Source organism: Bos taurus, chromosome 8 (genome assembly GCF_002263795.3).
Source record: "Bos taurus isolate L1 Dominette 01449 registration number 42190680 breed Hereford chromosome 8, ARS-UCD2.0, whole genome shotgun sequence".
NCBI classification, from domain to species: domain Eukaryota; kingdom Metazoa; phylum Chordata; class Mammalia; order Artiodactyla; family Bovidae; genus Bos; species Bos taurus.
Genome location: NC_037335.1, coordinates 64,207,154 through 64,231,802, shown reverse-complemented (window position 1 = coordinate 64,231,802; position 24,649 = coordinate 64,207,154).

Below are 24,649 nucleotides of genomic sequence, written 5' to 3'. Positions count from 1 at the left end.
TGGGAGTTTCAAGTTCGGCATGGCGTCTCACCAGGTTTGGTGTGGTGTGCAGTTTATGGTTCTCTGCAGTGATGGGTCACAGGGCAGAAGGGTCCTCTCTGCAGCCTCTGCCCACACTCCCACCTGGCTGCCTCCCCGCCGCAGGGCCCCATGGAGCTCTGGGCTGGGATGCTTCTGTCTGTTAGAGGCCCTACTAGGCCTGGGGCCTGCATTTGGCCATTTAGGCACTCACCACAGGACAAGAAGATATCGCTGCAGCTCCCTTCTATTTCTGACCTTGATGCCTCAAAGTAACACAAAAGTCTGGACTTGTCCTCTCCTGTTCTTTGGGAAGCCCATCTGCATGGAGCTTTTATCCAAGTTCAGACCAAGTGAGGCTGTTGCAGTTCTGAGAGCTCCATATGAGGGACTCTCCTGGGAGAAGGAACTAGCATCCACTGACTGCCTGTGGGCTGACGGGCGGATACTCACCTTTCCCCTTCAGTTCAACCTGCTCTCATCCTCTTCCAGATCCCTGAACCAGCCTCAGTAACTTTGCTACAACAGATACTCATGTTGTGAACCCGAATGTACATAACATGAACTCTTGCAAAGCATGTTTTCACTCAGTAATACAAGTGGCATGCACGTGTCTTAAAACAGGCAGGAACCCCATATAATGCATTCTACATCCACAGTGCCTTCTGGTGACTGCATGGATAAATGAACAAACAAATGAATGCTGAGTAAATACTTAGCAAATTAAATACTTATAAGCATCTGCAAGCCATGTTACTCCTATGGTGAAGAAGTTTAAGATGAAACTCACAAGGTTTCACTGGAGGATAATTGGACTCTCAGTCCGATTATTGGATACTCAAAACAAAAACTACCCCTGAGCTAGTCTTTCCTGAATAGCTCGCAGATGATATCCTCTCCTTGTAAATGACTCTATTCCCTCTAAAAACTTCATGAAGCAGAAGAGGTGGATGTCTCTGATTGTTAAGTATTTTTTCAGTATACTCACCAGGTTGCTTATCAGATGTCTTGTGCTTCATCTCCGGCATCCTTTGGCCAAATAAACCAGTCAGTGCTCAATTCTCCAATTGACTGGATAGCTCAGGGAACAAACCCTCAAATCTGATTACAGGAAAATTCATTACTTTAAGTCCTCCCTCAGGGTTCGGAGCTCATAAAAGAAACCTCCAGAGGCCCCAGCTCAGGGGAAGAAAGGCTCTGGGCTGCGAATCTACAGATCGGCAATAATTAACCTGAACTAATTATGGTCAAGCCCCAGGTCAGTCTTCCCAGATCAAGACTGCCTCCTGACAAGTGGGCTTTCAGACTCAAACTCAAAAGGAACATTCAGCAGATTTTAATATACAAGGGAAAGACCCAAATGACCTCCTCTACCAGGCAAAGATCAGCCAGGTCAGAGGTTCACTGGCAGGAAACACAGAGCCCCTAAAAAGCAAATAAACAAGGATGTTGTCCCTGGCCCTGCATATGATCAGTTCAGTCACTCAGTCATGTCTGACTCTTTATGACCCCATGGACTGAAGCATGCCAGGCTTTCCTGTCCATCACCAGCTCTCAAGAGTTTACTCAAATTCATGTCTACATGGTCGGTGATGCCATCCAACCATCTCATCCTCTGTTATCCCCTTCTCCTCCTGCCTTCAATCTTTCCCAACATCAGGGTCTTTTCAAATGAGTCGGTTCTTCCCATCAGGTGGCCAAAGTATTGGAGCTTCAGCTTCAACATTAGTCCTTTCAATGAATATTCAGGACTGATTTCCTTTAGGATGGACTGGTTGGATCTCCTTGCAGTCCAAGGGACTCTCAAGAGTCTTCTCCAACACCACAGTTCAAAAGCATCAGTTCTTCGGTGCTCAGCTTTCTTTATAGTCCAACTCTCACATTCATACATGACTACTGGAAAAACCATAGCTTTGAATAGATGGACCTTTGTTGGCAAAGTAATGTCTCTCCTTTTTAATATGCCATCTAGGTTGGTCATAGCTTTTCTTCCAAGGAGAAAGCATCTTTTAATTTCATGGCTGCAGTCACCATCTGCAGTGATTTTGGAGCCCAAGAAAAAGTCTCTTCCATTGTTTCCCCATCTATTTGCCATGAAGTGATAGGACCAGACGCCATGATCTTAGTTTTCTAAATGTTGTTTTAAGCCAACTTTTTCACTTTCTTCTTTCACTTTCATCAAGAGGCTCTTTAGTTCTTTGCTTTCTGCCATACGGGTGGTGTTATCTGCATATCTGAGGTTATTGATATTTCTCCCAGCAATCTTGACTCCGGCTACTGCTTCATCCAGCCCAACATTTCACATGATGTACTCTGCATAGAAGTTAAATAAGCAGGGTGACAGTATACAGCCTTGATGTACTCCTTTCCCGATTTGGAACCAGTCTGTTGTTCCATGTCCAGTTCTAACTGTTGCTTCTTGACCTGCATACAGATTCTCAGGAGGCAGGTCAGGTGGTCTGGTATTCCTATCTCTTGAAGAATTTTCCACAGTTTGTTGGAAAAACATGTCATGTTGCATATGATATTCCTAAGGATTTTAAACAAATACTACCATAGATATCAGGACAGAAAGACAAACAGCAAGCTATGAAAGGGATGTACTTTTTCTTTGATAAATTAAAAGATGACAGAAAAATAAGAAAGAAAAAGAATATTCCAAAAGAAAAAATGGTAAATTATAAGGAGAGAGAGTTCACCACAGAAACTATAACCAATGAATACAATCAACCTGGTATTTTTAATGTTCAGCTTTAGTAATAAAAAATCAAACAGTGAGAGAACTTTTGTCTTAATAAATTATTAAATGATGGATATAACGCTCATATTCGTAGAGTGATGAAGCGAGCACTCTCATACATTCTTGGAGTGTAAAGAGATAGATATGCAACTTTTGGAAGGCGATTTGGCATAGGTAACAAAAGTCTTAAAATATGCATATCCTTTAACCTTTTGATTTAGGAGTTTTTATCCTTAGGGCAGTGGTTCTCAAGTAGGAGCATTTGCCAGCTGGGGGACATTTGGCAATCTGGAGATAATGATTGTCAAGATACGGGGAAAGGGTTATGCTACAGCTACTGGCATTTGTGCATGCATGTCAGTGCCAATTTATGATAAAAACTCTCTAGAAACTAGGGATAGAAGGAACCTACCTCAACATAATAAAGGCCATATACAACAAACCCACAGCAAACATTCTCAATGGTGAAAAACTGAAAGCATTTCCTCTAACATCAGGAACAAGAAAAAGATGTCCACTCTCATCACTTTAATTCAACATAGTTTGGGAAGTCCTAGCCACGGCAATCAGAGAAGAAAAAGAAATAATGGGAAGCCAAATTGGAAAAGAAGTAAAACTGTCACTGTTTGTGGATGACATGATACTATACTTAGAAAATCCTAAATATACTACCAGAAAACTACCAGAGCTCATCAATGAATTTGGTAAAGTTGCAGATTAGAAAATTAATACACAGAGATCTCTTGCATTCCTGTACACTAACAACAAAAGATCGGGATGACAAATTAAGGAAACAATCCCATTCACCATCACAACAAATAGAATAAAATGCCTAGGAATAAACCTAAGGAGGCAGAAGACCTGTACTCAGAATAAAACTATGAGATAGTAATGAAAGAAATCAAAGGTGACACATGCTATGATGTATGGAACAGCCCTCTGAGGTTAAGAATTATTGGTCCAGAACATCGATAGTGTCATTGTTGAGAAACCCTGACTTAGCGGGGGAAACTCAAGTAAGTACACAGGGATATGTATTCAAGAATATTCAATGCAGCATTGTATAAAAAGTTAAAAATTAGAAGCAGAGCACATCCATAGAGGACTAGTTAACTCACACTCCCTGCATGCACTAGAATACTACAGCGCCACTAAAAGGTAAATAAACCTGTGTTCATTACTATGGAAACACATAGTGCTAAGTATCTGGTTTCAGAATCACATGCCTAATGTGATAATATTTTGTGTTCATTCCCTGGTAGCTCAGCTGGTAAAGAATCTACCTGCAATGCAGGAGACCTGGGTTCGATTCCTGGGTTGGGAAGATCCTCTGGAGAAAGGATGGGCTATCCACTCTAGTATTCTTGAGCTTCCCTGGTGGCTCAGCTGGTAAAGAATCCACCTGTAATGGAGGAGACCAGGGATCAGTCCCTGGGTTGGGAAGATCTCCCGGACAAGGGAAAGGCTACCCACTCCAGTATTCTGACCTGGAGAATTCAATGGACTGTATAGTCCCATGGGGTCACAAAGAGTCGGACTTTCACCACGACTGAGTGACTTTCACTTTTATATGTATAGAAAAGGTCTGAGTGCTTTTAACCACCATATCATTTATTTGACAGTGGTTTTCTCTAAGTGGAAACATGATGTGTGTGTGTGCGCGCGCGTGCGTGCTCAGCCGCTTAGTCATGTCCAACTCTTTGCAACCTCATGAACTGTAGCCCACCAGGCTCCCTTGTCCATGGAATTTTCCAGGCAAGAATACTGGAAACATAATGGGTAATTGTAATTGTTTATTTTAGCTTATCAGTGTTTTCTATTTTTCTTTCAACAACATGGCTAATGGAGACCTTGTAATGTAGTGTAGTAATGTAGTGTTTAGGACCAAGGACTTTAGAATCAGACACGAAAAGGCCTGGCTTGGTCCTTTCCCTGAAATATGAAGACCCAAATGATCTGGTACCAGGGAGCCTACAGTCTACATGCCAACAAGCTGCCGGGACTGCCCCCCAGAATGCTTCATCCCAATCCCCATAAAGTCACCTCATGACATGATGTCACCTTATCCCTTTTCTTTTCCTGAAGGTCATCCAACAGCAACAATTTTTGTTGAACTGGAGACAAAACTTTAAATTACTTGGAAGAACTGTCCAAAGCAGTCAAAATAGAGCAGGAGAATGAACAGGGGAGACTATGAGGAGGTGAGAGGCTACAGACCTCCAAGAAAGCCAGTGAACATAATTCTGAAAATGAGGGACACCCCCTGACATGCAAAACTGGAGTAGCTTGTTTATTGCAGTAGGAAGGTAGGCGTTATCAGCTAGCATGAGGATGCTTTCCAGATGTGGTTTGGTTTTAAGAAGCCAGGATGTGGAGCTAAGTGAGGGATCACCCAAGCTAGTGGTATTTGCAGTCTTCCCCAAGAAGCTGTGAAGACAGAATCTGTATGTCAAAAATAAAATAAAAATCAGCTTCTTATCTCCACTAGCCTGGGAGCAATGCAATGCAAGAGACCCAGGTTTGACTCCTGGGTCAGGAAGATCCCCTGAAGAAGGAAATGGCAACCCACTCCAGTATTCTTTCCTGGAAAATCCCATGGACAGAGGAGCCTGGCTGGTTACAGTCCATGGAGTCACAAAAGTCAGACACGACTGAGCGACTAAACCATCACCACCAATAAAAGTTAAACAAACTTCAGTGTAATACCTTGTATCACTTTTTAAAAAATCATTATGCTCAGGACATAGTGGTGAAGCAATCAAACATGCTCTGCATCTTTGCAGAGTTTACAGTCTGCTCAGGGAGCCACAGGTTGGTCAAATAATTCCACAAATTGCAAATGTGACATGGTGAGTAAGAGCTTGGACTTTGGAAGTAGACAAACCCAGGATCTAGGCCTTGCTTGCCCATTTAACCTCCAGAGAGTCATTGCTCACCTGCCAAATGCACAGGTATAATAGCCCTACCTCACAGGGCTGTTGTAATGCATGCGAGACGCTTAGCAGGGTGCCCAGCATACAGTGGGTGCTCACTAGATGTTTTGTTTGCTATTACTGTTGGTACAACTGACAGTAGCAGCAACAAGAGCAGTAAAAGCACAATGAAGGGAAGACTAAATTTGTAAGGACTTAAAATGGAATGGGACCGGAGAGGTCTCATTTAGATTGTGGGTCATGAAAGCTTCTTTGGGGAAAAGCTAAAGGGGACAAAAAGAACAGTCATCTCCAGGAATTTACCAAAACCTTGGGAATGTTTCAGATTCTCCTGGTACATGATACTGGTGTTCTAGCAAAGCTTAGGGGCCAGGAGACCCCCACCAACATGACATATGAACCATATGATAAAGCAGAGGCCCCTCACCCACCCCCTTCTGCCTCTCAGTCAGCAGGTGCAAGCAGCCTGGCAGGAGCTAATGAAATGTTTACTGAAAAGATTAGCTTGTCAGTGGAGCCGGACAGATGGCTATTGATCCTTTGCTCATCCATCATTCCAATCCCATCTGAGAGTAGGTATGGAAGCAGTTCTCTCTGACCCAGAACTCAGGGTAAGACTCAGGCCCCAGGTACAGGGCAACAGGAAGCATGTGCAACATGAGAAGGTCTCTTGGATCTGTGATGTGATCGGGGTGATCTCTGAGTCACTGGAAGACCCCTGTTCTGCTTCCTTGGATTATTGAGCTCTGGGATCATGGAAAAGGTATGGTGAGTCTCCTGCAGGAGTTTACATCCTGCCATAATTATATTTTGACTTCAGACTCTGTGAGACTCAATTATTCTCATCTGTGAAACGGAGGCAGTAATGCCTACCTCATGGAAGTGTTTTCATGTCTTAAGTCAGGAAACAGATATCAAAGTTCTAAGATTGTTGCAGGGATGTTTGATTTTTAAGATGAGAAAATTGAGGCCGAGATGAGAACACTTGTCCTAGTCCATAGATTTTTCCAGTGTGTGGTCTTGAAGAATCTGGCATTGTTTTAAAGAGCTTGACCCTTGACGTGGGTGCAGTGCTGAGCCACTGAAGGGTGCAACTGGATAAAATATAGGTTTAACAAGATTACTCTGGTAGTAGGGAGGTGAGACTGGAATTTGTCACAGCTCAAGTAATGGGAGTAGGGGTACAGAGGCCCCTCGGAGATTGAATATATAGGGTTTGATGTTTAATTGATTGACTGGACAGGAGAGGTAGGGGAAGGGGTGACTCTCATGTGCGCGGTGGCACTTTCAATGACACAGGAAGCCCTCAGGGAGAAGCAGACAAAGGAAAGATAATGAGCTCAGTTTGAACATGGTGAGTGTGAGATGCTTCTAAAAGTCCCAAGTGAGATGTCTGCCAGGTGGCTGGAGATGATCCTGATCCTCAGGAGTCAGATCTGGGTGCAGTATAATCTGAGAGTCACTGCCGTCATCAGCAGCAGCAACATCATCACTGAGTTGGCAGTGGAAGCCACCCGACTGGATGGGGCTGACCGTGGAGAATGTCTGATGAAGGGACAGGTGGAACAAGACACCTGGAAGATGAAAAGTGGTTCTATGGGAGCCAAGGACCATGAGTTTCAGGAAGGAGGAAGGGAGTCATCAGCAGTAGAAAATTCTAAAAAATGGGGTCATATTTAAAAAAAAAGAAACTAAAAACACATCTCCTGATTTGATACAAGGAGCTAATTTTGAATTTAGAGAAGAGCATTTCCGTAGGGCAATTGAGAGTGAGTAGGAGGTTGAGAATATACAATGAATGTAACCACCAGCGCAACACAGAAGTCGAGGAGGGAAGGAAGGAGGGAGGCTGGAGGAGGGTGCAGGGGAAGCAGGGCTGTTGTAGGATGGGAGTCACTTCAGAGTCTTCCAGTGTGGCAGAAGAATCCTGGAGAGAGTGAGATGGTCAAGACCAAGAGGCAAGAGAGGAGCAAGGTCCCAGAGGAGGTGCAGACTGGGAGCCCAGGTGGGGGATGCGGGACACCTCTCCAACTACAGGGCAGCCCTGCAGGAGGGCAGGCTGAGCCCAGCAGGAAGGAAGGGAATGAAGCAGAATCCCCTCCCCGACAGTGCCCACTTTCTTGAGGAGGGAGGGGCAGTTATCTGATAAGAACAGGGAGGGATGGGTGAGGGGCTTGAGGAAAGTCAGGAAAGTGTGTAACAGTCGCTGTGGAGAATGGAAGAGAGAGGTGACCTCAGGCACTGCCAGGCCAGGAGGAGGCCCAGCTGGGATGGAGATCGCGTGCGTGTGCAGGAAGAGAAGAGCTGGGTTTGCATGAAGCCAAGGATTCAAATGGACAGGGCATGGGAACAGGGGTGAAAGAGAAGTGTCTGCCAGGACCCTCGGATTACTGGTCTGGAGGATTGTGGGTGCCATTCAGCCCAGCTGCATACCTGGGGAGGGGCCAGGGAGTGAGCCTTGATGGGCGTTTGTTTTACAGCAGGCTGCCCTGAGACACTGTGTCTGCTGCCCAGCTTCGTCACCCGCCCCCCGCAACTTAACTTTTCGCCCTGTGTCAACCAGCATGAAAGTTAACAAACTTGCCTGTCTGGCACCTGGGCACCAGAGAGGATGCGGCCCACAGTGCACAGGGTGGCACAGAGAAGTCCCTGTCAGGGGGGCACTGGCTGCTGTCTGAATGTGTGACCCTGGGCAGTCCTCTTCTCCTTTTTTATCTGCCTCAGTTTCCCCATCTAGACAACAAGAAGATTGTTTCCAGGAACCTGTAGGACCCAGTCAATGTGGACACACTTATGAGTGTGTTTTTTATAATCAGAGGTACTGGAGGCAAGGGAGTGGGGAGACCAGAGCGGAGCTCAGAAACACAAACCCATGTTAACAGCGAACCAGCCAAACAAGATCTGAATGTGCTGCGTTTCCTGTTAATTAATGGCTTCTTTTCAGGTTATTAAGTTAGACTGGGTAGGTGTGTGGCCTTTCTTTCTACTGCCCTTCCAATTAACAGGCACTTTGCTTGGTAAATGTTAATTTAGAGTAATTGGGCGTGCAGATGAGGGAGTGCAGGGAGGTGGGGGGAACAATGCTCCCTCTACTGTAGGTTAATTGCTAGTAAGTGTTGCTCCTGCAGCCCTGGTCCCCAGTGATTAACGACCTGGGAGTCCAGGCTGAAATCCCTGAGGGTCCGCAGAGGCTTAACCCCTCACGACCGAGATGAGAGCAGAGAAAAATCCCAGCAGGTCTTTCTGGGTTTGTAAACAAGGCCTGTGCCGTGCTTCTCACCTGTGAGAAATTGACCCTCAGATCTTTTGCCACCAGTCTGTTCTGAAAGTCAGCTTTCTATGAAGATGTGTTGGCAAATTGCAGCGAGAATGGACCTAGCGATGATTGTACTACATGAAGTAAATCGGACAAAGAGAAATGAGTGGTATCACTTGCATACGGAATCTACAAGAATGAACTTATTTACCAAGCAGAAGTAGTTTCACAGACATAGAAAACAAACATGGTTACCAGAGGTGAAAGGAGGGGTTATTAGCTATAATCACCATGCTGTACATTAGGTCCCCAAAACTTGTCAATCATGATGGAAGGTTATAGCCTTTGACCAGTATTTCCCCCACAGCCCAGCCCCTGGTAACAACCATTCTATTGTGTTTCCATTGATTTGGCTTTTTAAGATTACATTTGCATGGTGTATATATGAAGTACATATCATACAGAACTTGTCTTTTTCTGTGTGCCTTATTTCACTTAGCATGATGCCCTCAAGCTTCATTCAAGCTGTTGCAAATAGCAACAGGATTTTCTTCTATTCTCATGGTTGAGTAATACTGCATCATATTAGTGTGTGTGTGTATACACGAATAGCTTGAAAGGGCAAAAAGATAGGACACTGAAAGATGAACTCCCCAGGTCAGTAGGTGCCCAATATGCTACTAGAGATCAGTGGAGAAATAACTCCAGAAAGAAGTAAGGGATGGAGCCAAAGCAAAAACAACACCCAGTTGTGGATGTGACTGGTGATGGAAGTCAAGTCCAGTGCTGTAAAGAGCAATATTGCATAGGAACCTGGAATGTTAGGTCCATGAATCGAGGCAAATTGGAAGAGTCCATGAATTGAGGCAAGAGTGAACATTGACATTTTAGGAATCAGTGAACTAAAATGGACTGGAATGGGTGAATTTAACTCAGATGACCGTTATATCTACCACTGTGGGCAAGAATCCCTTTGAAGAAATGGAGTAGCCACCAAAGTAAACAAAAGAGTCCAAAATGCAGTACTTGGATGCAATCTCAAAAATGACAGAATGATCTCTGTTCATTTCCAAGGCAAACCACTCAGTATCACAGTAATCCAAGTCTATGTCCCAACCAGTAATGCTGAAGAAGCTGAAGTTGAATGGTTCTATAAAGACCTACAAGACCTTCTAGAACTAACACCCATAAAAGATGTCTTTTTCATTATAGGGGACTAGAATACAAAAGAATGAAGTCAAGAGATACCTGGAGTAACAGGCAAATTTTGCCTTGGAGTACCAAATGAAGCAGGTCAAAGGCTGAGTTTTGCCAAGAGAACACACTGGTCATAGCAAACACCCTCTTCCAACAACACAAGAGAAGACTCTACACATGGACATCACCAGATGATCAGTACAGAAAATCAGATTGATTATATTCTTTGCAGCCAAAGATGGAGAAGCTCTGTACAGTCAGCAAAGACAAGTCCGGGAGCTGACTCTGTCTCAGATCATGAACTCCTTATTGCAAAATTCAGACTTAAATTGAAGAAAGTAGGGAAAACCACTAGACCATTCAGGTGTGACCTAAATAAAATTCCTTACGATTATACAGTGGGACTGACAAATAGATTCAGTGGATTAGATCTGATAGAGTGCCTGAAGAACTATGGATGGAGGTTCGTGACACTGTACAGGAGGCAGTGATCAAGACCATCCCCAAGAAAAAGAAATGCAAAAAGGCAAAATGGTTGTCTGAGGAAGCCTTACAAATAGCTGAAAAAAGAAAAGAAGCAAAGGAGAAAAGGAAAGATATACCCATTTGAATGCAGAGTTCCAAAGAATAGCAAGGAGAGATAAGAAAGCCTTCCTCAGTGATCAATGCAAAGAAATAGAGGAAAACAACAGAATGAGATCTCTTCAAGAAAATTAGAGATACCAAGGGGACATTTCATGCAAAGATGAGCTCAATAAAGGACAGAAATGGTAGGGACCAACAGAAGCAGAAGATATGAAGAAGAGGTGGCAAGAATACACAGAAGAACTGTACAATAAAGATCTTCATAACCCAGATAACCACGATGGTGTGATCACTCACCTAGAGCCAAACATCCTGGAATGCAAAGTCAAGTGGGCCTTAAGAAGCATCACTATGAACAAAGCTATTGGAGATGATGGAATTCCAGTTGAGCTATTTCAAATCCTAAAAGATGATGCTGTGAAAGTGCTGCACTCAATATGCCAGCAAATTTGGAAAACTCAGCAGTGGCCACAGGACTGGAAAAGGTCAGTTTTCATTCCAATCCCAAATACAGGCAATGCCAAAGAGTTTTCAAACTACTGCACAATTGCACTCATCTCACGTGCTAGCAAAGTAATGCTCAAAATTCTCCAAGCCAGGCTTCAACAGTACATGAACCATGAACTACCAGATATTCAAGCTGGATTTAGAAAAGACAGAGAAACCAGAGATCAAATTGCCAACATCTGTTGGATCATCAAAAAAGCAAGAGAGTTCCAGAAAAACATCTACTTCTGCTTTACAGACTACACCAAAGCCTTTGACTGTGTGGATCACGACAAACTGTGGAAAATTCTGAAAGAGATGGGAATACCAGACTACCTGACCTGCCTCCTGAGAAATCTGTATGCAGGTCAAGAAGCAACAGTTAGAACTGGACATGGAACAACAGACTGGTTCCAAATCAGGAAAGGAGTACATCAAGGCTGTATATTGTCACCCTGTTTATTTAACTTCTATGCAGAGTGCATCATGCGAAATGCCAGGCTGGATGAAGCACTAGCTGGAATCAAGATTGCGGGGAGAAATATCAGTAACCTCAGATATGCTGGTGATACCACCCGTATGGCAGAAAGCGAAGAACTGAAGAGCCTCTTGATGAAAGTGAAAGAAGAGCGTGAAAAAGTTGGCTTAAAACAACATTCAGAAAACTAAGATCATGGCATCTGTTTCCATCACTTCATGGCAAATCAATGGGGAAACAGTGGAAACAGTGGCTGACTTTATTTTTCTGGGCTCCAAAATCACTGTAGATCGTGATTGCAGCCATGAAATTAAAAGACGCTTACTCCTTGGAAGGAAAGTTATGACCAACCTAGACAGCATATTGAAAAGCAGAGACATTACTTTGTCAACAAAGGTCTGTCTAGTCAAGGCTATGGTTTTTCCAGTGGTCACGTATGGATGTGAGAGTTAGACTATAAAGAAAGCTGAGCGCCAAAGAATTGATGCTTTTGAACTGTGGTGTTGGAGAAGACTCTTGAGAGTCCCCTGGACTGCAAGGAGATCCAACCAGTCCAACCTAAAGGAAATCAGTCCTGAATATTCATTGGAAGGACTGATGCTGAAGCTGAAACTCCAATACTTTGGACACCTCATGCGAAGAGCTGACTCATTTGAAAAGACCCTGATGCTGGGAAAGATTAAGGGCAGGAGGAGAAGGGGATGACAGAGGATGAGATGGTTAGAGGGCATCACTGACTCAGTGGACATGAGTTTGAGTGAACTCCAGGAGTTGGTGATGCACAGGGAGGCCTGGCATGCTGCGGTTCATGGGGTTACAAAGAGTTGGACACAACTGAGCGAGTGAACTGAACTGAACTGATGTGTGTGGGTGTACATCACATCTTTGTCCATTCTTCCTCTGATGGACACTTGAGTTGTTTGCATATCTTGGCTGTTGTAAATAATGCGGCTATAAACATGGAGTACAAATATCTCTTCACGATCCTGTTTTCATTTCCTTAGGGTATATATCCAGAAGTGAGATTGCTAGATCATATGATAATTCTGTTTTTAATTTTTTGAGGAACCTCCATACTGTTTTCCATAGTAGCTATACTATATGTGAATTCTTTGAGCATTATTTATTCAAAACATAAAATTTTTAAAATAATATTTGTCCCACAAGAATCTCCTAAGCTCCTAAGCACCTCTGTGATGGACTCTGTAAATAGAGAAATAAATCACAAACAGCCTCTGTGCACACACACACACCTGTGTATGTGTGTGTGTGTGTGTGTGTGTGTGTGTGTGTAAGACTGACAGACAAACATTGCCAGTTTGGAGACAGGCCTACCCAGAGTGGAGGATATGACTTCTGATCTGGGCAGGATTCATTTCTTGTAAAGCCAGTTTATTGGTTCTGAACTCTTCTGCCTGTTGCTTGCCTGTAAAACACTTTATCTTTCCTTCAGATCCAAATGATAGCGTTGCCAAGTATTTTTGGTTGTAGGCCTTTTCCTTTCAGTACTTGAATTACATTGTGCCTCTCCCTTCTGGCCTGCAAAGTTTTTTGCTGAAAAGTCTGCTACAGTCTTTGGGGAGTTCCCTTGTTCATAACTGGTTGCTTCCCCTTATTGCTTTTATATTCTTTTTTGTCATTTTAATTACAGTGTGTCTTGGTGTGGTCCTCTTTCAGTTGATCTTGATCTGTGTGCTTCCTGGACTTGGATGTCTGTTTCCTTTCCCAGGTTAGGGAAGTTTTCAGCTGTTATCACTTCAAGTAAGTTTTTTCCTTCTTTCTCTCTGTCTCTCTTCTACTTATGAGACCGCTATGATGTGAATTTCATTATTCTTGATGCTGTCCTGTAGGTCTCTTAAACTATCCTCATTTTTGAAAATACTTTTTTCTGTTCAACTTAAGTGATTTCCATTGACTCTGTCTTCCAGTTCACTAATCCCTTTATCTGTATGATCTAATCTACTGTTGATTCCCTCTGGTGTATTTTTTCCTTTCAGTTGTTGTGTTCTTCAGCTCTGGCTATTTTTTATGAGCTGGGCAGAATTCAGACAGGCAGCAGCAGTAAGGAAAATTAGGAAGACACAAATTTGACAGTTCCATGGGAGCCAAGGCCACACGGGAAGCAGCCCCCTGTTGATCACCTCCCTGCTCTGAGACGGACCCCGTCTACCCCCCATACCCTTTCCAACACACACACCTTTTCCCTTTCCCCACCAACCCAGGTGGATTCCTGACTTCTGCCATCTTTTTAGAAAAGGATAAAAAGTTGAGAGGAGATGCTTTCCAGTCTCCAGTACTTTCCCTCACAAGGTCAATTCAGGGCACTGGAATCCAGCATGGGGACACGGCAGTGGGGGAGAGGAAGTGGGCAGAGAGCAGAAAGACCACTCAAGGAGCACCCAACAATGTGCTTCATTCTTCACCAGTGACACCTGCATTGACAGCTTCCACAGGCAGCACCAGGGTTGGGATAATGGGTGGGACCCCTGGGCAGCTACTGGAGCACCAAACCCAGTCATGCAAAAGCTCCAGAAGGGTACAAGTTGGGGAAAAAGGGAATTTACTGGATGGAACTCCTCACAAGGAGATTATTCTGTGTGGTTGCAACATTTCAATAAATCTTGCTTTTTAGGGGGAAAGAAGTAAGGAGTCCTCTGAAGAACATGCTTGCAAGAAACCATCATGGAATGGAGTGAGTTGAGGTTTTTTTTGTTGGGGGTGGTGGTGTGTGTGTGTGCATGTTTAGAAGCAGAGCTCTAATCGTCAGCACAGAAGAGGAAAAATTGAGCTGAGGGCTGTCACTAGCAATCCTCCTCCTCTAACAAAGTTTGGCCTCTTCTTTCAATAACAGCTCTTTGGTACAGCACCATTTAAGTAAAAATGGGGCTACTTGTATGTATGTACGTGCACGTGTATATGTATAAACTCATGCATGTGTGTATTAGTCTACACATGAAATATCCCTGGAAGGATTCAGCAATGTGTTCATGTTGGCTGGAGAAGATCTAGAAGGTCAACACCCATTCATTATGAGTTTGAGAAAGAATCAAGAAAAGGGGGGGGGGCAAGTAGCAGAATCAAAAACATAATAGAAAATTTCTCTGAGCTAGGGGATAACATAAATCGTCAGATTGAAAGAGCCCACCAGGTACCAAGCAGATAAATACAGATATCCATACCTAGACTCTCGTAGAAATTTCAGAACCCCAAGAACAATGATTAAGTCTTAAAAGCTTCCAGATAGGAAAACAAACATCAGTCTCAAAGGAATAAAAATCTGACTAACATCAGATTTCCCATCAGAAACACTTTTAAACCATGTCTTTAAAATTCCAAGGGAATACAAATGTGAGCCTAAAATCTCTAGGCAAATCAGTAATCAGTGGGTAGAAGGTACTTTGAGCTCTGCAGAGAAAGCTTATAACAGATGTACTACTGCTGCTGCTGCTGCTGCTGCTCAGTCACTTCAGTCGTGTCCAACTCTGTGTGACCCCATAGACGGCAGCCACCAGGCTCCCCCATCCCTGGGATTCTCCAGGCAAGAACACTGGAGTGGGTTGCCATTTCCTTCTCCAGTGCATGAAAGTGAAAAGTGAAAGTGAAGTCGCTCAGTCGTTCCAACTCTTCGAGACCCCATGGACTGCAGCCCACCAGGCTCCTCTGTCCATGGGATTTTCCAGGCAAGAGTACTGGAGTGGGATGCCATTGCCTTCTCCAACAGATGTACTAATGTTTACTAATTACCCAGGGAGGTACTTGAACAGAGCAAAAGGGGTAGAAGAATGAGATTTCAAGAAACGTGAGATTCAAACAAACTAATAAAAACCAGTGATAACTGAGTAAAAGTAAGGAAAATAAAAATGAAATTAAAACACAGCTTTGAACATTGACAATTGTATGGTGAGCGTTATGTACCTGTGATTCTCTTTCCTTCTCTATAGATCTGATCACATTTTGTTCAGCAGTGATTAATATTTACATAACCACAATATGGTAAATGCTATTTTTATTGAGTATTCAGAAGTTCAAGCCTAGAAGACTTGACTATAGTTCCAGAACAGAATGTAAATGTTACAAACAGTGAAAGTGTGAAAGAATGAAGATCGTATGTATTGATGTGGAGGAACCCGTGATGTAAAGAAGCAAGTTGTAGAATAATATGAATAATATGACCCTACACACATATATGTAATGTTATTAGTATATATTATATGCATAGAAAAACACCTGGAAAACTTTCATTCACTTTTCTTTTCTACATTGCTGTGTCTTTTGAATTTTTACAACCATGTCTAACTGTTGTAATTAAAACATTTTAAATATAATACTAGTTTGAAGACTTACTTATTAGCCTATCCAAAGGACTTAGGGTTTTTGGTAAGGTCCTGAACAAAAAGACTGATTGAGTAAAAAGAACTACATTTTGTGGAACCCACAATCTAAAGCTAGACAGAAACCTCAGCTGTTCAAAATCTTAGAAAAACAAAACAGAAGCAACACCGCAGGCCCCAAACCGATAAAAGAGCAACACTGCCATCTACTGACGACTTTTGGAGAATACGTTGCCTTGAAAGGCTTGTCTTATAAATATAAAACAAACAAAAATCCTTGTGAGATCTGCATAGACCCAAAATCTGGTTTATCTTCTCCAGGAGCGTGAATTAGTAGCAGTATAAGTAAGAAATCAGGATCATACAGAGAGACGCTTAGGAAGGCATGGACAGCAGTTTCGTAAGTGGAGTTCATTCACCCGAGTGAATATCTGACACAAGGGACTTGGGCTCAACTTCTGACACGGCTCTTCTGGGGCAAAGGCTTGATGTGTGTGACCAATGAAAAGGAGTGACAGTGTACCAGAAAGACCTTTTAAGAAACACTACTTCCTTAAAATAACTTCTGTTGTCCCATGAAATAGGAGATGTACACCTGCTCACTGCAAATTGGTGCCCAGAGAGGCAGGACCTCTCTCCTGGAAAGTGGGAATAGAGTGTCTGCATGCTGAGAGAAATTAGAGCACACGGTCTTGGCAGGCAAGCAGGGGTCCAACAAATACTTATCAGGGTTCTATTACATGCCACATACTAGGCAAGTCCCCTCACTCCCTGAGTCACAGATCCTCAGCCTGACTTACAGGAGGACTTTGATGCACAGCCAAAGCATCAAAGAGTCTAAGAGAAATCAAACTATATCTGGGGAGCCATCCTGCCAAACCCAATCCAACCTGTATTTATCACGCTTACCCACGCCTTAAAAATCCAGGTTCTACAGTCTAATGAACCAAATTCCTGTTCCTTTTTGGGTTGAAAATATTAACACCCCCAGTAAGATCAAAGCAGATTGCATTCACTTATTGGTTTAAAAAAGAAACAAGGTAAAAACGTATATTAGAATCACAAAATATTAGAGCTGGAAAGGTTTCCAAAATCATCTGGTTCGCTAAACTTATAAGCTGGACTGGGATCGGGAATTCTGTAAATAAGAATTCTGGTTGCTTTTTAATTTGGAAGGGCAATACAAGAAAAGAAATGGAAGGTGACTGATAGGTACAGTTTGTTTTATATGGTCCAGGCTCAGTAAATATTTATTTATATTATAAATAAACACTAATAAATATTTATTGAGCATGTAAAAATATTCTTCATTTTAAATAATTTAAAATTTAAAACCAAACTTCCATCTTACTAACAGTGCTGGATTCTAAGGAGAGCCCACTTTTTTGTTTTGTTTTGTTTTAATGACATCAAGTATGAGAAAAAGAGAAAGTAATAAAAGGGTAATGAAAGTAGTTGATGGAATTGGTGAACAGAATAGCAAGAGAGAAGCCATCCGGAGATGGATGGGGTGGTGAATAAGGAAAATAAGAAAGGTCTTCTCTAAGAACACCTGAGAGGTCCTGGTGGTGGGGCTGGAATGCCTTTTTAAAAAGCTGGCACACCCTTCATCTGGGGACTCCCCAGGATGAAGGACTTTGCTTTTATAATATAAATATCCAGCTTATTGGGTGGATTCCATCAGATCAATTATATTCTTTTAGGATTCCCTTAACTAGATGATCATTCATTCAACAAATTCTTCTTGGGGTTTGCTCTGCTCTGGGCTATGCAAGAGGTTCATGGAAATGAACGAGACACGGTCCTCATTCTTGAGGTATTCCTATCTAGTTGGCAGAGATATGCCTTGGAACCACTCAAGGACACAAAATTTATACAAGAGCTTAAAGGGCAGCATGTGTACGTATGACAGCTTCATAAACAGTGTGGTGGGAACATAAAGAAGACCCTCCTAGAAAGGGTGCTGTGCTTCTGACAGGACACATCAAACTTAGGGCAGGCTCCCTGAGAAGACAGGGTTCCAGCAGAGTTGAAAGTGAAAAAGGAAAGTGTTAGTCACTCAGTGTCCAGTCTCTGTGACCCCATGGACTGTAGCCCGCCAGGCTCCTCTGTACATGGATTTCTCCAGGCAAGAATGCTGAAGTGGGTAGCCATTCCCTTCTAAAGGGGATCTTCCCAAACTGGGGATCAAACCCGGGTCTCCTGAATTGCAGGCAGATTGTTTACCATCTGAGTCACCAGGGAGTCAGCATCCAAATAATCCTGCAGTCTATTTTGTTAGTTCTCATGTGAGGTACTTGGAAAAGTGTGAACACCATCTTCTTGCTTCAATGTGAAGAGGGAGAGAGTCCTAAATATCCCCAAGGAGGTTAAATCAGTAAAGAGGTGCAGTTAGAAGTTGAAGCAAATGACTTGGAAATACTGCCGAGATCAGTGACCTGCTAGCAGGCAGCATGACTGAACGTGGAGGAAATGACATTTGAGCTGGGCATTGGGGATGATCAATTGCTAAGGCAGAGGAAGGGGCATCTGTGGTCCCAGCAGAGCCTGAGCAAAGAGGCAAAAAGCAGGGTGTGCTGGCAAACACAAGGGTGACTCCATAGGACTGGCACATAAAGTATGCTGGGGGTAAGAATGGCAGGAGAGTTTTTTTTTTTTTTAATAGATTTGTGCTTAGTCGTCTCCCACTATTTGCGAGCCCATGGACTGTAGCATGCCAGGCTCCTCTGTCCATGGGGATTCTCCAGGCAAGAATACTGGAGTGGGTTGCCGTGCCCTCCTCCAGGGGGTCTTCCCAAACCAGGGATGGAACCCAGGTCTCCTTCATTGCAGGCGGATTCTTTACCGACAGAGCCACCAGGGAAGCCTCAATAAAAATAGATTTATTGAGGTATAATTTACACAGTATATGTGTATTACCCACTATACATGTATAATTAATGAATATTACTGAATTTATACAATTGAATTTTAATGAATTTATAAAATTTACTGAATTTATAAAATAGTGAATTCATCACCCAAATCCAGTTTTAGAACATTCCTATCATTGCAAAAAGTCCTCTGGTGCCCATCTGCAGTCTTTTGGTCATGCTTATTTCACTAGCCATGATGGTGTTGAGGTCCATTCACGTTGCATCATGTACCAGTGGTCCATCCCTTTTGATCACTAAATAGTAACCCACTGAATAAATATAACAGTGGTAGACATTCTGATTGCTTCTGTCTTTGGCTATTATGAACAGTGCTGCTATGAACATTCACCTAGGATTCTTTGTGTGGATGTTTTCATTTTTCTTGAATTAGGGTGCCAGATTTAGCAAGTAAAGGCAGATGACTGAAACTGAGTTAAACCCATTTTATCTGCCTTCTCTAATCAAGGTCATTTACAGACCTGCATGTTTTCCACGTGGCAAGTGGTCCAAAAATAAGATGTTTGCCTGAGTTATTTTCTAGGAGCTTGTAGTCAGCTGTGTCTGGTTAAAGCTAAGCCAGTTTAAACCGGATAGGCCCATCAGCCTTTCCACGGAGCATGAGCAAGCGTGAGGTTTTGACCACGCAGAGGCTTAAGTAGTTCGGCCTGCCTGCGCCGAATAGCACTACTGCTCCCGAGCCTCAGCCTCTCGCACCCCCTGCCGCCCCCGCTGTTTCTTCTTTAGTTATACCTCCAGTTTCCCAGCCTCTTGCCTTTGGGAGGACAAATTTGAGATGTGTTGTCCGACCTCCTTGCTTGGCTGCCTATGAAATAAGCCCTCTCTTCGCTGCAAGCCTCGGTGTCTCAGGATTTTGGGGTCCTGCTTGTCCGGCAAGATGAGCCAGCCAGGAGATAAGTCGAAACGGAGCTTTTGCCCGCGGTGTATCGGCCCCTCGCGGTACTAAGAGCCTGTGCGTGAGTCCAGGCAGCAGCTTGATGCATTAGTGCCAGGGACTGTCCTTTGGAATTCCCAGGTGAGATGCCCCTGGCCTTCGGCGCCTAAGTTTTGTTTGGCAGTGAAAAAATGGTTTTGGGGGCTTGGGTTTGGAAGATGTGTTTGGGGTGAGTAACCTCGTTAAAGAAACGCACCTGTGCACAGGTTTTTTGTGTGATCTTGATTGAATCCTGGGTTGAAGGCCTACCTGGTGGGATGTGGGCAGTCAATACAGAAGGCTACAGCTGCTGACTGAGGTACCTGAATTAAAGGCCCAGGACTGTTTTTCTTGTTTGTTTGGGGGTTTTTTGTTTTTGTTTGGTCTTGTTTGCCTGTGTTTTTCTAGGTCGGTCTGAGTTAATTGTTAAGAATTGGCTATTAGGGATTGAGCTTCTTGGTGCCCAAGAAGCACCAAGTGGAGAGGACCTGTAGAGAGATTTTGTTGCTATAACCACCCGGAAGCAGAGCCCCTTCCTAAATGGGAAATGTTGGTTCAGTTCCCTCTCACAGCCCTCTGCCCTGCATTCTTCGGAGTTAGGTGACTCTGGGTTATGAATCTGTGGAAGAGAAAGAAAGAGATGGTATTTTTTGTAACACTGTATAACCACAATATCCTTTAGACTCCAGAGCAAAATGGCCTGAAAATGGATCCATAAATTACAATAAAATCTCACAACTTGATTTATTTTCTAAATGGGAAGGAAAATGAGATAAAATATCTTTTATACAGTCTTATGTTATTGTGTCAGAATAAACCTGTGCAAAGACAATGCAAGATTATGGCCCAACAGGAAGAGCAGGAAAAGAAACCTATTATTTCACTTGATTCTAAAGAAAAGAAGGAGGGCTTGCTATTAATTCTAATACTTGGACGGCTCCTTCCCCAGCCCCACACGCTGGTGCTGCTGCTGCCTCAGGCTCTCCTCAATCCCCCTCTAGTCCCTGCTGGTATCTGTGGGTAGAGAAACAGGAAATAGGACTGGTCTTCCCCTCTCATACCTGCCAGGGTACTTCATTTGGCCAGGAAGCTTCTCAAACTCAAGTGGGGCAAAATCCCTTAAGGCAAGTCTACAATGAGGGATGTGAATGCTGAAACTGGGCAACTGGTGGGGTTGATCTTGGTCCATTTTCCTTTTCCACCTTCAGATTTATTTAATTGGAAGAACAATATGCCAACGTATAGAGATGACCCAAAGAGTTGGACATTTTTCTCATTAATTTTTTGCAACCTATTACCCAACCTAGGCTGATGTTCAAAATTTGTTAACCACCCTCCTCACTTCAGAACGCAGAAGGTGCTGGATAAAGCCTGGGAGGAGGCAGATGGGCTTCATTCAGATACAGGCTGCTACAAGCACAGCTGAACCCACAGTGGGTCCTGTTTGGGATGTGATGCTAGGGACAGGCCCAAACTTGGACATTGTCGAGGCTGTGTTGTTGCATGGTTGTGAAGACAACAAAGACACCTTAATAAAGCACAAGAGGGAATACAGAAACCAGATGAGGATCATTCAAAATTTCTAGTAAATTTCTAGTCCTTGCAGTCCAAGGGACTCTCATTTCTGCTTTATTGACTATGCCAAAGCCTTTAACTGTGTGGATCACAATAAACTGTGGAAAATTCTGAAAGAGATGGGAATACCAGACCACCTGACCTGCCTCTTGAGAAATCTGTATGCAGGTCAAGAAGCAACAGTTAGAACTGGACATGGATCAACAGACTGCTTCCAAATAGGAAAAGGAGTACGTCAAGGCTGTATATTGTCACTCTGCTTATTTAACTTATATGCAGAGTACATCATGAGAAACACTGGGCTGGAAGAAGCACAAGCTGGAATCAAAATTGCTGGGAGAAATATCAATAACCTCAGATATGCAGATGACACCACCCTTATGGCAGTAAGTGAAGAGGAACTCAAAAGCCTCTTGATGAAAGTGAAAGAAGGGAGTGAAAAAGTTGGCTTAAAGCTCAACATTCAGAAAACAAAGATCATGGCATCTGGTCCCATCACTTCATGGGAAATAGATGGGGAAACAGTGGAAACAGTGTCAGACTTTATTTTTCTGGGCTCCAAAATCAGCGCAGATGGTGATTGCAGCCATTAAATTAAAAGACGCTTACTCCTTGGAAGAAAAGTTATGACCAACCTAGATAGCATATTGAAAAGCAGAGACATTACTTTGCCAACAAAGGTCCATCTAGTCAAGGCTACAGTTTTTCCAGAGGTCATGTATGGATGTGAGAGTTGGACTGTGAAGAAGGCTTGAGCGCCGAAGAATTGATGCTTTTTGAACTGTGGTGTTGGAGAAGACTCTTGAGAGTCCCCTGGACTGCAAGGAGATCCAACCAGTCCATTCTGAAGGAGATTAGTCCTGGGTGTTCTTCGGAAGGACTGATACTAAAGCTGAAACTCCAATACTTTGGTCACCTCATGCGAAGAGTTGACTCATTGAAAAAGACCCTGACGCTGGGAGGGATTGGGGGCAGGAGGAGAAGGGGACGACAGAGGATGAGATGGCTGGATGGCATCACCGACTCGATGGACATGAGTTTTAGTAAACTCCGGGAGTTGGTGATGGGCAGGGAGGCCTAGCGTGCTGTGATTCATGGGGTCGCGAAGAGTCGGACACGACTGAGCGACTGAACTGAAGTTCTCCTTATGTTTGGTAGAATTCCCCAGTGAAGCAGTCCAGTCCTGGACTTTTGTTTGTAGGGAGTTTTGCATTGTTTTGTTATTATGGATTCTGTTTCTCTCCCAGTGATTATTAGTCTGTTGAATAATTAGTCAAATTATCTGTTTCTTCTTGGCTCAGTCTTAGCAGGCTGTTTATCTCTAGAGATTTGTCCATTTCTTCTAGGTTGTCTATATTGTCTCTGTTGGCATATAACTGTAAATATCATAATATTTACTTAATGATTAAGTAAATATATTTACTTAATGATTAAGTAAATATATTTACTTAATGATTAAGTAAATATATTTACTTAATGATTTTTTAAAATTTCTATGGCATTGATATTTCTCTTCTTTATTATTTCATGTGAATCTTCTCCTTGGTGAGTCTGGCAAAAGGTTTATCAGTTTTGTTCTTTTAAAAAAAACTTTAGCTCTTGAAACTGGTTCTTAGTTTCATCTTCTCTATTTTTTTATCTCATTTTATTTTCTCTCTTCTGTTGACTTTGGCCTTTGTTCCCTTTCTCGTTCTTTTAGGTGGAAAGTTAGGTTGTTTGATAATTTTCTTTTTTCTTGAGAAAGAGGGAAGTATGAACTTCCCTCTCAGAATTGCGTTTGCTGCATCCCATAGATTTTGAAAAGCTTCATTTTCGTGTTTTCATTTTCATCTTAAGGTATTTTCTGATCTCCTTTTTGATTTTATTGTTGAACCAGTGGGGTTTTTCTTAACACTATGTTGTTTATACTCCACATTTGTTCTTTTCTTGTCTTTCAGTTGATTTCTAGTTTCTTGCCATTGTGATTGGAAAAGATGGTATAATTACTACCCTCTTAAATTTGTTGAGGTTTGTTTTGTGACCTCATGTATGATTGATCCTGCAGAATGTTTCATGCACTCTTAAAAAGAATATGTTTTCTTTTCTTTTAGATATGGTATCCTGTAGATATCAATTAAGTCCAACCGGTCTATTATGTCATTTAGGATCTCTGTTGCCTTATTGCTTTTTATCTGGATGGTCTGTCCATTGATGTCAGTGAGATGTTAAGGTCTCCTGCTATTACTGTATTCATTTCTCCCTTTATGTCTGTTAGCATTTGTTTTACATGTTTAGGTTCTCTTGTATTGATTGCATGTATATTAGCAAGTTTAATATCCTCTTCTTGTATTAATCCTTTTATCATTATATAATGCCCTTTTTCTTTTCTGTAGCCTTTGTTTTAAAGTCTATTTGGTCTGATATAAATATTGTTATCTCAGCTTTCTTACTGTTTCCATTTGTCTGGATATCTTTTTCCATTGTCTCACTTTTAACCTGTGTATATCTTCCACCCTGAATTGAGTCTCTTTCAGACAGCATATTGATGGATCTTTTCCTTAATCCAATCCTATGTTTTTTGATTGAGCATTTAGTCCATTGGCACTTAAATTACAGAGATATACTTATTGCCATTTTATTTCTTGTTTTCCAGTTGTCCTGTTGTTCTTTTTCCCCATTGTGGTTTGATTTTCTTTTGTAATATGTTTGAGTTCTTTTCTTTTTGGCTTTTTTGCATCTCTTGTAGGTTTTAGATTTTGTGGTCAACATGGGATTTGTATATTTTGACCCATAATTATATCTGTCTGCTTCAAACTGATAGTCATTTAAGTTCAAACACATTCTAAAAGATCTACATTTTCTACTTCCCTTCCCAACATTGTCTTCAATGTCATATTTTACATCTTCACATGTACCCCTTTACCGTTTATTGTAGTTATAGTTGCTTTTTCAATTTTTTGTTTGTTTTTCAATCAGTGTACTAGCTATTCAAGTGATCTTTAATCCCTACTATATATTGACCTTTCTTACTTTCCTTAAAAGGAAAGGGATTTTTCCTTTTCTAAAGGCTTTTGCTTTTCCATTTAGAGAATTTCCTTCAGGATTTCTTTTAGGGTATGTTTCAGTTCAGTTCAGTCTCTCAGTCATGTCCGACTCTTTGTGACCCCATGGACTGCAGCACGCCAGGCTTCCCTGTCCATCACCAACTCCCAAAGCTTACTCAAA